Below are 14,264 nucleotides of genomic sequence, written 5' to 3'. Positions count from 1 at the left end.
AGCCCTAGACCCTGGTTCACCTTGTTCTGAAGACCTGCTGGAGACATGTCTCAACGTACAACTGGGGAGGACCCCCCAAGAGGAGCCTGTTTTCTGGGGCGGGGCAGGCACAGTACCCAGGTGGGAGTGGGAACTCCAGCACCCCCCTTAATCAGCAGGCCCAGTCCCCAGAGAACCCCCCCCCCCACACACACACTTCCTGTCACTGGGTTCTGCCCCCGGAGGCAGGGATTCATTCTGATGGAAGAATCCAGAACCCAGTCCTGAGGCCCAGCCCCCCCAACTCCTTGGAAAGGAGGAGGAGTTCAAGCTCAATGCAGAGATTCCAGGCTCACTAGTGAGAGGTTTCTGCCACCATTCCCAAACACGTTGCTTTTAATATACGCCGACAGACACTTCTTAAGAAACCAACTTTACCCCTTCCTCATTTTATAAGTTTGCAAGTACTAAAATAGATGACAAAAAAGCTAAAAATATCAGTAAAGATAGAGGAACACTGAGCTGAAAAGGTAGGTCAAAATTATCAGGGGGAATCACTGTGTTTTTATTTTTATATATTTGTATTCCTCTAAATATACCAAAGATGCCCAGCTTTAAAGGACACTTTCTTAAAAAAATGCGACTGAATGTAGACTATAATAATAAATAAAAGGTATCATATATATGTTACACAAAATAATCCAAAAGGAGGGCAAATAAAAATTCACAAATCATTTTTCTGAAACTTTTTTTTTCCTGGTAATTGCTGATTCACATGCAGTTGAAATAATACAGAGACCGTGTTTACTGTATACCCAGGTTCCCCCAGTGGTCACATCTTGCAATGCTACAGTACAATATCAAAACCAGGATAGAGTCAAGATACAGAACAGTCCCATCCTTCATCTTGCTCTTTTATGGCCATGCCCACTCCCCTCTCACCCCCACTCCCTCCTTAATTCTAAGCAAGCACTAATCTCTTCCCCCGTTGTGTAATTTCATCATTTCAAGAATGCTGTATAAATGGAATCCTATAGTATGTTCCCTTTGGGGATTGTTTTTTCTCATTCGACCTAATGCTCTTTAGATCCATGTTGCATGTATCGATAGTTAATTTCTATGTATTGATGAGTAGTATTCCACGGTATGGATATACAGCTTGTTTATTCTTCATTTAAGGACATCTGGATTTTTCCATTTGATGCTTATAACAGATAAAGCTGCTATGAGCATTCACGTGGTTTTTTTGCAAGCATTAAGTCTTTATTTCTCTGGGATAAATGCCAAGGAATACAGCTGCTGGATTGTATGATACTTAGTTTCCCCCCAAATAACCCATTTATTTTACATAGGAAATTTGATTTAGACAATAAATATTAAATATCATACTTTAATGAAATATTCTTTTTACTTTTTTATTAATTTATCAAGATTTAAATATGTTAAGCATATCCTCTCAAACCTACCTGGCAAAAGAGGTGGATAATAATACTCCGTGGCCAACTAATTTTCATTAAATATAATTAATAAATGAGAAATAAAGCAGATATCTCTATTTATCTAATCATATCAAAAGGGAATGATCCAAAGACCACTCCTATGATAGTTATCTTTCCTTTGATATCACTGTTATATGTCCGCAAGAGTAAGGCTCAGAAACAACATATTTAGACTGAAAAAATATTTTTCTAAGGTATTAAAGGAAACTAAAACCCGCCTATTTAGTCTTCATTGGGAAAAGTTGCAATTCTCAGGGCACCTGGGTGGCTCAGTTGGTTAAGCATCTGCCTTCAGCTCAGGTCATGATCCCAGGGTCTTGGGATCTAATAAAAAACTCAAAGCGTATTTCTTGTTGACAATGGCTCGACAATAATGTGACAAATACAAATACAAAAAACCCAATCATTTTTAAGTTTTTAACATTCAAGTTATATCTGAATACCAAATTAGTTGTCACATTATTATATATTTCGAAAGTGAAAGCCACAAAATCAGTTGTTTGATGAATTCAGTCAGAGTTTTCTTTTGTCTTTTAAGAGAATTAAAACCAGTGTAGGGGCATCTGGGTGGCTCAGTCGGTTAAGCGTCTGCTTTTGGCTCAGGTCATGATCCCAGGGTCCTGGGATCAAGTCCCACACCAGGGTTCCTGCTCAGTGGGGAGCCTGCTTCTCCCGCTCCCTCTGTTGCTCCCCCTGCTTGTGCTCTATCACTCTCTCTGTCAAATAATAAATAAAATTTTATAAAAAACAACGGCGTAGATAAAGATTTCATCTGAACATAATACTAATACCTTTTCTTTGTATCCTTTCGGAATTTGGGGCCATATTCGCTTCCTCGATTGTTTTCTATTCTATCACTATTACTGGTTTGCTTTTGTCTCTTTTGTTTACTTGTCTGATAAAAATCAGAGTCACTTGGTTGTTGGGGAGTCTGTTCCTCAGAGGTGGGTCCCATCTCTGGATCTGGAACATGGTGGTGAGGGGCCAGGGGCATCCGTTAGGAAGCGGCCCTGCCATCTGACAGTAAGGGAACTGCAGCATTGGGTTATATGCATGCCCCTGCAAAGCTTCTGGAAGAAAACAGATTCTTGAGGTAAAGCAGCATTATTAACTGGAAAAATAACCGCATGGGACCGTTAAGGTCTGTCCACAACTTCTTCGTTCCAGTAGCTAGTGAATTTATCTTAACACAGCTTTCAAGACTATGGTTAGTTGATTGAGAAGAGCGAGAACTCCCAAACAGATATTGCATATTAATTGATCTTCCATATAAATGAATTCCATTTAGCAGAGCTATGGCATAAAACTGGGAATCTGCATGTTCAAAGCAGGCAAGCACAATACCCCAGCTTTTCTTCTTTGTCTTGGCATATAGTCACTTTAGTTACTGGTGCAACCCACAAGAAATGGAGGAAATATCTCATAAAGAGCTTCTTCCTACACTGGGGTCTCTACATTCTCCACACTGTCCTATCTCCTCTTCCAGAGCAGGGAACAAGAGGATAGAGGAGGCACAGTGACCCTGCCCCACCTCCCTGATTTACTGTGCCATCCTGGAGGGGGCCAGGCTGCGGATAGTTGTTTTTTTTTTTTAAGAAACGGCCAAACTGTTTTCCAGAGTGGCTGTACCATTTTCCATTCCCAACAGCAGTGTATGAGTGATCCAGTTTGTTGGTAAGTTTTATTGTATGTGTGTGAGGTTTAAAAAGATACAATGATGCAAGAAATAAGGATAGAGAGCTATTGATCAGAGGGAGAATTGTCGTTGAAGGAAGGCCATCAGGATTCCCTAGTAGAAATGGACTTGAACAATTTCCGTAGAAACATAGGAGAGAGGAAACGAGAGACTGTGGAAAGAGACAGAACCATGAGAAAATAGAAAATGTGGATTAAGTGATGTTCTTTTAACTAGTTGGTAGTTAGGAACAGGTGGGCCTCCTACCCAGTGCATTCAGAGATGCCCTGGGCATTGCTCTCATAATGGGGCCCCTGTCTTGTGAGCCTGAGGCAATAACAATAATGCAAACATGACTTAGCACACATTATCACCATTTTGCAGGTGAGGAAAACCAGTACATAACCTGCTCACAGCCGCATAGCTAGAAAGTGGTTCAAACCTGGCATTCTGGCTTCAGGGTGTATATCCTTAACCGTAACCTGAAACCATCATGACTCATAACCATAGTGAGAAAAAATTCATGTCACCCACGTCAACAGTAATTAGATGCAAGGCCATACAGAATTTAGTTATCTCCGCTTTGAGGAAAGTTCTAGAGTAGATCTGTGTAATCATAAAAGAGCAATGTGCTAAAGGGAAAGAATATGACATGAATTGAAGGGTCAACTTAGGCCTTGAGAAATAAAAAATGCCCAGCCTCTATTGCTCCATTATTTCTCCTGGCCATTTGGTCATCATTCAGTAGAAGTGATGCAATCCCACCCTGCCAGTGTCAACTTGGCCTCTATGACTGCTTGAAGGAAAATCCCAGAAATTAAAACAAAGACTCCCTTTCCTGGAGCAGAATCCTCTGGCCCAGCTGCTGCTCACCCAGAAAATAAAATAAAACGGAAAGTCAGGGGTGATTGGAGGATCCTCAGGCTTTGGGGAAAAAAACCAAACAGATGAGATCCCAGGGGGATGGAGGGCTTCATTTAGACAGAACCTGGAAGTAGTTATCTTAGGCCTCAGACATGCTTTGCTATGTCCTTGCTCACTGAGAATGAACAAGGTGAATTATGGTGAATTCTTGTGGCACCGTCATATCGCTTAACGGAACAGTAAACGTACCATAGCTCGACACTTTTCTATTTTTATCGGTCTTTTTCCTCTGTAAGTTTCTGAGATTTCAGTTTCATTTTGTATCCTATCCTTTCACACGCCTGTTTCTGCAACAGCTTCATAAATGAGACAAGTAATTTGGATCCATTTCTTTCGGATTTGTTTTCATTGTGGCAGTCATCCTGACTTTGAATCCAGCTGTGTTGGTCAGTTCAGGCTGCTGTAACAGGAGGCCGTGGACTGGTTGGCTTCATTTCTCACAGTTCTGGAGGCTGCGAAGTCCAAGAACCCGACCCCTGCAGATTCCGTGTCTGGTGAGGACCTGCTTCCTGGCTGCAGACTGCCAAGTTCTCACTGTGTCCTCGCTGGGTAGAAGGGGCAGGGGAGCTCTCTGGAGTCTTCTGTAAGAGTAGGCATCCTATTGGCGAGGACCTCTCTCTCACGTCTTGATCACCTCCCAAAGCCTCTACCCCCAAATATCATCACCCTGGGGATCAAGATTCAACATATTAATTTGGGGGGTGGGAGGATACAGACGTTCAGTCCATAGCACTAACCAAGAGAATTTTTTAAAGTTCCTGTTGGTGAATGCAATGAACTTTTGGCAGAGTTGGGTCAGAAGGAAAGTTAACGATCTGGGGGCGCGTGGGTGGCTCAGTGGGTTAAGCATCTGCCTTCGGCTCAGGTCATGATCCCGGGGTCCTGGGACTGAGTTTTGTATCGGACTTCTTGCTGGGTGGGGAGTCTGCTTCTCCCTCTGCCTGCCACTCCCCCTGCCTGTGCTGTCTCTCTCTCTCTTTCTCCGATAAATAAATAAATAAAATCTTTTTTGTTTTAAGAAAGTTAACAATCCGCAAATGAAATCAATAAGGGAGCCTGTTACAGCTTTTCTTTTGAGGAAGCGGGGGCCCTCAGCATGGGAGTGTGCACCTGCTTTCCGTAGCGCTGCATCCACAGTTCTAAACTTCTGAGGGCAGGAAGCAGCAGGACAGGTTGAACCACATGAAACTGCCGCTGCTATACGTCAAAAACAGTTAGCTAATGGCAACTTCCTGTGGCATAGCTCTGTCCGTCCAGCAGGCATTCAAGGAGCCCCGGGCTATCGCGCATCATTATTATCTGCTCCTCTCTTGGCTTCAGTTGCATTAACAGTCCGAGAGATGAATGCCCACACAAGTGCAGAAAGTTCAGACCGGCTCCGCGCAAGTTCAGGCTGGTTCTGCTCAAGCTGACATTTCCTTTCGCAGAGGCTGATTCAAACAGTCTGCGAAGGACACACGTAAGAATCCAGTGTGGGGGCAGGACAGAAACATTGTTCTTTATCATCATGTTCTTTTTTGGGGTACAGTATCTTCTTCTTCTCCTTTTTTTTTTTCTGGATACAGTATCAAGAGAAAATCGTTTATAAAAGAAGGGCCTGATTTTTCTGTTTCTTGCTTTCTATTTTGATGGGTCATCCTTGCTGCCTTTGAGGAAATGCTGTCAATAATTGTACGTGCTTTTTCCAACACTTTATTTCTTAACTCACTTATTATCATTTCGTATCCAGGAGAGAGACCAGACCCGGAGATCCCGTCGCTTGTATCAGAGCCTGAGCTGCTCCTTGCCTTTCTGTGGCTGAGTTCTGTGGCGCCTTTGCTGTGCCAGGATGTGCACCTGCCATGCGGGGCGGGGCATGCTATCGGGTCCGTTCCTTCCCCAGCAGTTCCCCGCCACAGCACCTCATGTAGACTAGATTGGTCTAACTGAACAACAGTAGTTTTGCAAACTTAACAAATAATAGTAAGCAGTCAGGATCACCACGTGACTCAATTGTCGCTCCTTTTTGTTAATTATTGTGAGCCCATCATAATCTTACAGAGGACTTTGATGTGTCTTTGCCTCTACGAATAACCTTGTAAATGGTGATGGAGCAGGCATGATTACCTCAACTCCTAGGTGAGTAATAGAGGTTCAAAGAAGGAGAGTGCAAAGCAGAAATCACTTCTATTTTCCTTATTACCGATGTAAAACATAACCCAGTTGAACACTGTTCTAAGAGACAATCAGATGCACAATTAGAAACAAATATTTGAGCTATGACTTTTTTTATAGTGACTCTTTGACCAAATAATTTTGAATCAGTTATAACTTTTCACCCTTGAAACTAAATCCATTAATCACAAAATGGTAAATTAGAAAGTAAGCACTTTGAAGTAAATTATGATTAATCAATATTCCCTGTGACAAGGTAACATTTTATAAATAAGCTAAACTAAAGAAGGTAAGCCTTACTTAATTGATCACTTTTATGAACATGAAAATGTAAACTCTGGAAGTTCTAAGTTGTTTGTTTGTTTTAGTGTAAAAAGATGTTTTTATTAAAGCACTGGGATAGGGCCCATGGCAGGAAGAGCTTCTGGGAAGTTCCATGTCTTGAATCGAACCTTTTACTTCTAAAGACTTAAAAAAGTATCTACCTCTATAGCAAATGTTTTAAAAGATGCGATCCCCTTTTTCTTTATATCTCAAAGATCTTTCTATATTTAAATTGCTGTTTTCCATGCTTTTACTTGTGTTACTCCCATCTCAATTTTGATGAGACAATTTTGAAATGCCGCAGAGAAAAAAGGAAACTTGGTCACCATCTTGACTTCATATCAGAAGCCATTGACCCTTTCTTCCTCCAGCCAAAACCCCTATTTAACACCATTTCTCTCTTTTATAGCCACAAAGAGAAGAAAATCATCCAGGAAATTTGGGGACGCTAGGACATGAAAGGCTGATACGGCTGTTTCGGCTCCTACCCTCAAAAAGAAGACTGTAGGTAATCTTCACTAGCTTATCTGCCTGCTTCCAAGCAAAAGAGATAATGAAATATTATTAATTGGTGAGTTAAGTTGCATGAAAGTAGGTCATGATCTAAATAATTCTTGGAGATATGGAAGAGCTTGAGAGTCCTTAAGGTGGTCATTTTACTTTATTTTTTTAAAGATTTATTTATTTATTTTAGTGGGGTAGGAGGAGGAGGGACAGATGGAGAGGGAAAGAAAGAATCTCAAGCAGGCTCCCCGCTAAGCCTGGAGTCCGATGTGGGGCTCGATCTTACGACCCAGAGATCATGACCTGGCCGAAATCAAGAGTTCAGCGTTTAACCGATTGAGCCACACAGGTATCGCAAGCAGGTCACTTTAAATTGGGTTCTTTAAAAGGCTCCAATGTTCAGACACTTGGATGCAAGCATTAAATCAAAGCACAGACACATGCATGATATCTTGGGGAAGATTCTGGAATCAGGAGTGAGAAGTTGCATAGCCTTTTCTAAATTACTCTGCTTCTCTATGCCTCAGATTCCTGTCTTATAAAGTCTGAGCATTTTGTTTCTATGCTCTCTAAAGGCACTCATAATCTACTGATAGGAATAGATTATATTATACCAATGACCTATACTAATAAAATAGCTATATACAAACTTATATATATAGTATAATCACATACTAATAATCTATTGTACAATCTACTAAAAATTCTAAAAATATCTATCCCCTCACATTTTCCACAAAAGGGCTTGACCATTTTCTCAAAATTATTTTTATTGTTCTATGTTATAGAGGTAAGAAGTTTATTCTTAAGTAGAAAATTCCATCCAAAGCAGAAAATATGAGCAGATCTGTTTATAGCCCTTAGAACTTAACTTCACCAAGAACTTTATCTCAGTATGAGGGAAAGCACAGAATAATTTTATTTCCTTGTTGCTACTCTACTATGCTGTCTCAAAGTATTTGAATGACTTTTGCTGAAAAGTCCAAATTAAAAAAAAAAAACTAAACTGAAAAACAACTAGAAAAATCTCTTGCGTGGTAGGACTGGAATCAGGGAAGGGAGAATATGGATGTCCTAGGAAGGCATCAGAGGTCACATAATGCATGTGTATTCTTAAAACTCTTTTATGTGATTAATTTGTCTTTAACAAAATGAAAGTTATATCTTATCTGGGTTATAAGAGAGATGATCTCTATGATCACCAGCCTGAGAGTTTTCTTCCTACTATCTACTTCAGAAGGAAGGAAGGAAAGAAGGAAGGAGGAAGGAAGGAAGGAAGGAAGGAAGGAAGGGAGGGAGGAAGGAAGGAAGGAAGGGAGGAAGGAAGGGGGGAGGGAGGGAATATAAGAAGTCTTGGTGAGACTGTGGAGAAACTGGAACCCTATACACTGCTAGTAGTAACGCAAAATGCTGCAGTTGTTATGGAAAACAATTTAGCATTTCTTCTAAAAGTTAAATTTAGAATTACCATATGATCTAGCNAGGAAGGAAGGAGTAAGCTTAGTTACTGAGGATTGGGGCTGGCTAAGCAACGGCCTTGATTTCTTCTCTGGCCTGACACCAGAGAGCAGCACCTCACAATCCGTGCTTTGGGCACTAAGGATTTCAGCAGTGAATAAGCGAGGCACGAAATCATGCTTTTATAGAGCCTGTGTTCTTAGTCTTTAATAGGTAAGTCAGAATGTCAATTTGGGTGAATTTTTTCCCTGATGTTATACAGCAGTGCATTTTCCTAGCAGCAAATATTTTAAAAACTGTTCTCCTCTTCTAAAAATAAACATGATGTAAATCATGTAACAGAACTGAAAAAAAAATTGTTAGTTTTTGTAATTTAATAAATGAAATGTGTATTGTATTATGACGTTTCTCATGAGAGTTAATTTAGTCATTTTTCATTAACAAAAGGGTACAATTAAATCTGAATTTTGGTTTTTTTGGACTTTGATATCCAATTTCATCAATGGTACATGTTGTACAATCCCTATAATCCTTTCTGACTGTATTCATTGAACTGCAATATTTTTTTCACAAAAGTGGTCAGGCATAATATTCATGAGATTACTAAATAAGAGACTCCTAGCTGGCAGTTAGTTTTATGTTATATAAATACTTCCCTCTCTATAAATATAAATTAATGGTACTTTCACTTTCAGAACTCACTAGACCTGGGCCACGATCACTTTCTCTCTTCAAATCTCTGTGCCAATTTTTGCCCAACCACTGCGTGTCAGTGCTCTGGATACTTTTATAGCTGCAGTATATGAACACGCTATTCTATTGCCAAATAAAACAGAAACACTTGCCCCCCCCCACCCCGGCACTAAATAAGTAAATAAATAAAATCTTAAACCACCAACAACACAGAAACATTTATTTTTCAGGACGATGTCCTGCTTCTTATGAACAAGAACATAGATTTCTAGAGGGAGTGATTAAGCAGGCAGCTAGGCAGGTATTCTTTTTATTTCTGCTAATCAGAATTTATGGGATGGAAAAGAGAGCTAGTAGGAGATTGGAGTGTTGAACTGTCTATGTTACACGTAAAGAAATAATTTTGATTTCACTTGTTTCGAACAGAATGCTCAAATTATTGTGACTCCAGAAGACGTACTTTATGGATGGAAATTTATCAGGGAATCCATTTTTCCTTATCTGGAGGATATCCTTGCACCCCACGTGAATTGGATTCCATGTCAAGACCCTCCCCACAGATATTTTAACTATCCTCATTGTTTGTGCAAAAATGCCGGAATTCTCTAAAATGTGCATGTTCACCACAGCAAAATGATGAATCCTGAATTATCATGTATGTGGCATATGATATTGTTCTATTTGTCTTGGCATTTGTTTAAAAAATGTGTGCTTAGATACCATTTAACAATCATTTATGATTGAATAGCTTTATTAAATTTGGAGAAAATATGTGAACAAGATATTTATGGCTAGGATTAGAAGCTAAGGGGAAGAGAATCTCATGTAGTCAAGTAATAAATTAATTTCTGAAGTGGACAGTGGGTTGTGTTTGGGAAATAATCCAAGGTCTCCACTGAAGTTACCATACTTCAATCTCATGGAACGTTTTTGTTCCAGGATCTACTTCCTAGAAAGAAAGACCTCACTATGTCCATTCTTGTGAATCATAAGATCTTATACTTTGAAACTTCGTGTTCTCCTTGGCTCATAAAGCTAATTTTCCTGAGGAAAAATACTCTAGAAACTTTCTAATATAAAGCATTTAATACATGTAAGTGCCTATTGGCACACACTCTCTCTCCTGTCAAATCCTCTCTTACTCTCTCATACTTTCACTCTTTTACCATTTTTGTTTGTTTGTTTTGATGGAGGATTCTGAATACCATACTTTTTAAAGCATACCTGGTTATTCTGACATTTATAGAAGGGTTATTAGGAAACAGCTTTTCTTAGCTCTAGAGAGACACAAAGAGGAAGATATTGATAGAAGACAGCTGGTTTTCCCATCCTTCTTGTCCTGACTTGATGCTGTCTATGGCGTTTGTAAATTTTCTTTGGTGCCAGAAAAGAAGTCAATAGCTGGATGGTCTTCCTGCGCAGAAGTTTTGAGAACTGGGACAACTCATTTATTTTTCAACTTACACTAGGATTGAGTTCTGGATTTCCGGTTAAGAGCAACATATGTTGTAAATTTACGGACTAGTCAAAGATCACAGTAGCTATGGAAACTAGTGAAGGTTGAGGGAAAGGTTTTTACATATGGTTGGTAAAGAGCTCTGTCACAGCCCACAGTAGAGAGAATGAATTCTGACAGAATATATCCTCAGCCAGATAGTCACATTTAATTCACCTACCTCACCATGCAGCCATTATTTATTGAGCACCTATGACGTGCCAGATACTATTCCAGAAATAGGAGATGCAGCACTCAACAAAATGAAGTTTATGCCCTCCCACCATGGCTTATGAATATTTAGCGAGAGAAGACAGAGGTAAAAAAACCTCACTTATTATATAGAATGTTGTATGGTGATCCGAATAGATATGTCTTAGATGTCAAGGTGGCAGGATTTGTTGTCAGATTGTGGGAGGATGAGAGAAAGACAAACATCAGGAGGGAGGGACTCCCATTTTTGGCCTGAGCAACCAGAGACATGGAATTGCCATTTATAGATACAGAGAGCACTGAAGGAACAGTGAGTTTGGCATGCAAATTAGGAAACCAACTTTGTGCATCTTGCGTGAGAGCTGCCCTTTAGACATCCAGGTGAAAGTGTCAACCTGGCAATTGCATATACAAGTCTGGCCCGAAAGGACAAAGTCAGCCCTGGAGATAGAAAACCAGGAGTCTGGGCACGTAGATGATTTTTAGTACCATGGTGGGTGACCTGTGGAGTAAGTTACCGAAGAGAAGAGATCTAAGGCTCGAGGTCTAGGAAATTCCAATGTTTAGACTCAGGAGAGGTGAGCTGCCAGTGAGAAGGGGAATGAGAGAGTGGGGTCCAATTAGCAAGGTGAAGTGTTTCCGGGAAGAGGGTGTAATGAACTCAGTCAAGTGCTAGAGTTAAGAACGATTAAGTAAGATGTGGAGATCATCATTGACATTAGTAAGAGCTGTCAGGTGGGAAGCCGATTCAAGTGCTTCAAGAGAGAATGAGAGAGGACAAGCTGGGAACAGCAGGATGGACAACTCCTTCCAGGAGTTTTGCTATAAGAGGGAGCTGAGAAATGGAGCAATATTTAGAAAAACATGTGGGTTCAAGAGAGGTTTTTAACTTATTTTTTTAGACGGAAAGTCCTAGAGTAGATTTGCATGTCACTGGAATGATCCGGTGGAGAGGAGACAGCCAGTGATGCAGGGGAGTGAATAAGGAATTGCCAGAGCAATAGCTATGATGTGGGAAAAATTCATCAAGTTTAATTTGTGGCTTTTAATTATGCTCTTTTTCATGAATAGTTTTTATATTGACTTGTAAATTGACTTACACTTAGATTCTTGCTATTGTTTGTTTCTGAATGAAATGAATAAAATATTTTTTTAGCTTCAAATGTCTTTTTAAAAAATTGAGATATAATTGACCTATAATGTTGTATAAGTTTAAGGTGTACAGTGTGTTGATTGGATACTATCTATGTCTTGCAATATGATTACCATCCTAGCGTTAGCAAACACTGTTGTCGCTTCACATAATTATATTTCTTTTTTGTGGTGAGAGCAATTAAGATCTAGTCTCTTAGCAACTTCGAATTTCATAATACAGTATTGTTAACTGTAATCACTATGCTATACATTGGATTTTCAAGATATATTTATTTGCTAGTTGCAAACTTTGAAAGTTGGGTAAGAGTCTCTCAAATTACTGTGGACGGAACATGGTAAAGAGGGAGTTGGCATCTCTCATCTGGTTAACAGATACTTACTGTGCAGAATAACACGCACCATTCTTTGAATCCCTGATACCTAGAAACAAAAAAGCTTCTTCAGGTTTCAAGAAGCTCATAGTATTTGGGATTTATGGGATTTATTTGGCTCTTAATTGGGAGGAGGGTGTAGGGATAAAAACACACACATACACACACACATACACGCACACACACACGCATACACACACAGGACTGGGGGGGGTTGGGTGGGGGACAGGACAGAAACAGAGACAGAAAGAGAGAAACTGCATTTTCCCATGTTTTCCTTGGAAGTTTACTTCCAATCACCAGATTCATACACTTCCCATAGAGTTCCTGCTATTGACCATAGTCAGATCTCTTACTAAATTCGAAGGGTTTTTATGATTATGTCTTCAATACATAAAGCTTTTCTGATTTTGTCCTATGCATTTGTAATAGTATCACCTCTATTCTGAGCCTCAGCTTGATGTCCCTGAGTTGATACAGCTAATAGAGAACTATTTGTTAGCTAATTTATGTCCCCAGTCCAGCTGACTCAAAAAACTGACACTTACCCAAGACACAGTACTACCTACAGACACGTGGAAAACAGCTAACTTTGTACTCCCGTGGAACACCAAATACTTCCTATTACGAAATCATCATATTTGATATACTTACCACTAAAGTGAGCGTCTCAGGACAGAAATCATGCTCACTCATCTTGGATGCATTTCTCATGTAGCACAGTGCCAAGAGCAAAGGTGCTGAATGAACTGCAAAATCCCTAAGAACAGAGAGAATGAGTGCCCAGGATGGGGGTCTGCTCTGGATTTGGGACCCAAAAGATCTATAGATCCTATTGGGTGAAATGAAAATATTTCATTGACCAGATCACACCTCCAATACGACCGTATATGAGTTGAAATTTAAGTATTGTGTAGCCGTGTGTAGGACATGCTGCTGAATTAGTGCATGCACTGTCATTTGGAGATGACGTAAAAGCACTTGCTTATCATTTGCTCCTGCCGGGAGGCACCTGATACAAATACCTCCTGACTCCGTGAATAGAAAGTAGGAAGCATGCGGTGGGAGCGCAGCCGTGGGCTTCACTGTCGAGTCCTAACTTGTGCCTCCTGGCTAGGAGCCGACTCATCAATTAAATATCTCACTCATTTGAAAGGAATCCAAATGTATTGGAGACGTGGGTAAAGTGATAGTATAAGAAGTTGAGTGGGAGGATAAAATGTCTAAGAAGGAATGGAAAAGGCATACGTGGAATAGACGTCAGGGAGCTTGAAGGTCTTCAGACAGGCTGTGTGTTCTGCCTTCATTGCAGTTTGAGGCTTTGATTCACCCAGAAAGAGGAGCCCAAAATAGTCAGGGGAATCAGGAATTATACTTAGGAACGTTTAGTTTCCTGGGGCGAATATTTCGGTCAGACCTCATGTCTCTCTGGTTTTTGTTGTTGTTGTTTGTGGTCCCCCCCTTTTTTTAAAGGGGACTCTTTATATGTAGTTTGGGTTGGGGATCACCCCTTTTAGCTGCAAGGTGTACAGTGTAGCCCCCAGGCCTAGACAGTCCAGACCAGATCCACTGCACCAGAAAGCTCTGCAGGGCTGAGTGCACGACTGAAGCCAGGATGATGAGAGCACTCCCTAGGACTTTCAATGGAATGACTGGAAAGGAAGCACTGTCTTCTGTGATCAGGGGCACAAAGAACATAAAAATCTGGAGCCCCAGGAGCCATCTTCCCTACAAAATGAGAAGAGCATTTCCAAGGATGAGGACAAAGAAGACAGAACCAGAGAACTCTGAAGACATCATTTAAGCACCTGAATCCAGCC

The 14,264-nt window shown here is 40.4% G+C and overlaps 1 long non-coding RNA gene and 1 pseudogene across 2 annotated transcripts; one reads left to right on the top strand and one right to left on the bottom strand.

The window, feature by feature from the left end:
* Positions 1-2,262: 2,262 nt before the first annotated feature.
* Positions 2,263-2,902, bottom strand: LOC109490199 (annotated as a pseudogene).
* Positions 2,903-4,359: 1,457 nt separating this feature from the next.
* Positions 4,360-12,282, top strand: LOC117803993. Of its 2 annotated transcripts, none has more exons than XR_004628135.1 (3): positions 4,360-4,571; positions 6,965-7,126; positions 9,637-12,282. It is a non-coding gene; the product is annotated as an uncharacterized LOC117803993 (long non-coding RNA). The 2 variants fall into 2 exon arrangements; XR_004628134.1 differs by lacking the exon at positions 4,360-4,571 and adding an exon at positions 5,301-5,536.
* Positions 12,283-14,264: the final 1,982 nt, after the last annotated feature.

Source organism: Ailuropoda melanoleuca, chromosome 10 (assembly GCF_002007445.2).
Source record: "Ailuropoda melanoleuca isolate Jingjing chromosome 10, ASM200744v2, whole genome shotgun sequence".
In the NCBI taxonomy this organism is placed as follows: domain Eukaryota; kingdom Metazoa; phylum Chordata; class Mammalia; order Carnivora; family Ursidae; genus Ailuropoda; species Ailuropoda melanoleuca.
Note: the sequence above shows the minus strand (reverse complement) of the source record. Positions and strands in the feature narration are given on the sequence as shown.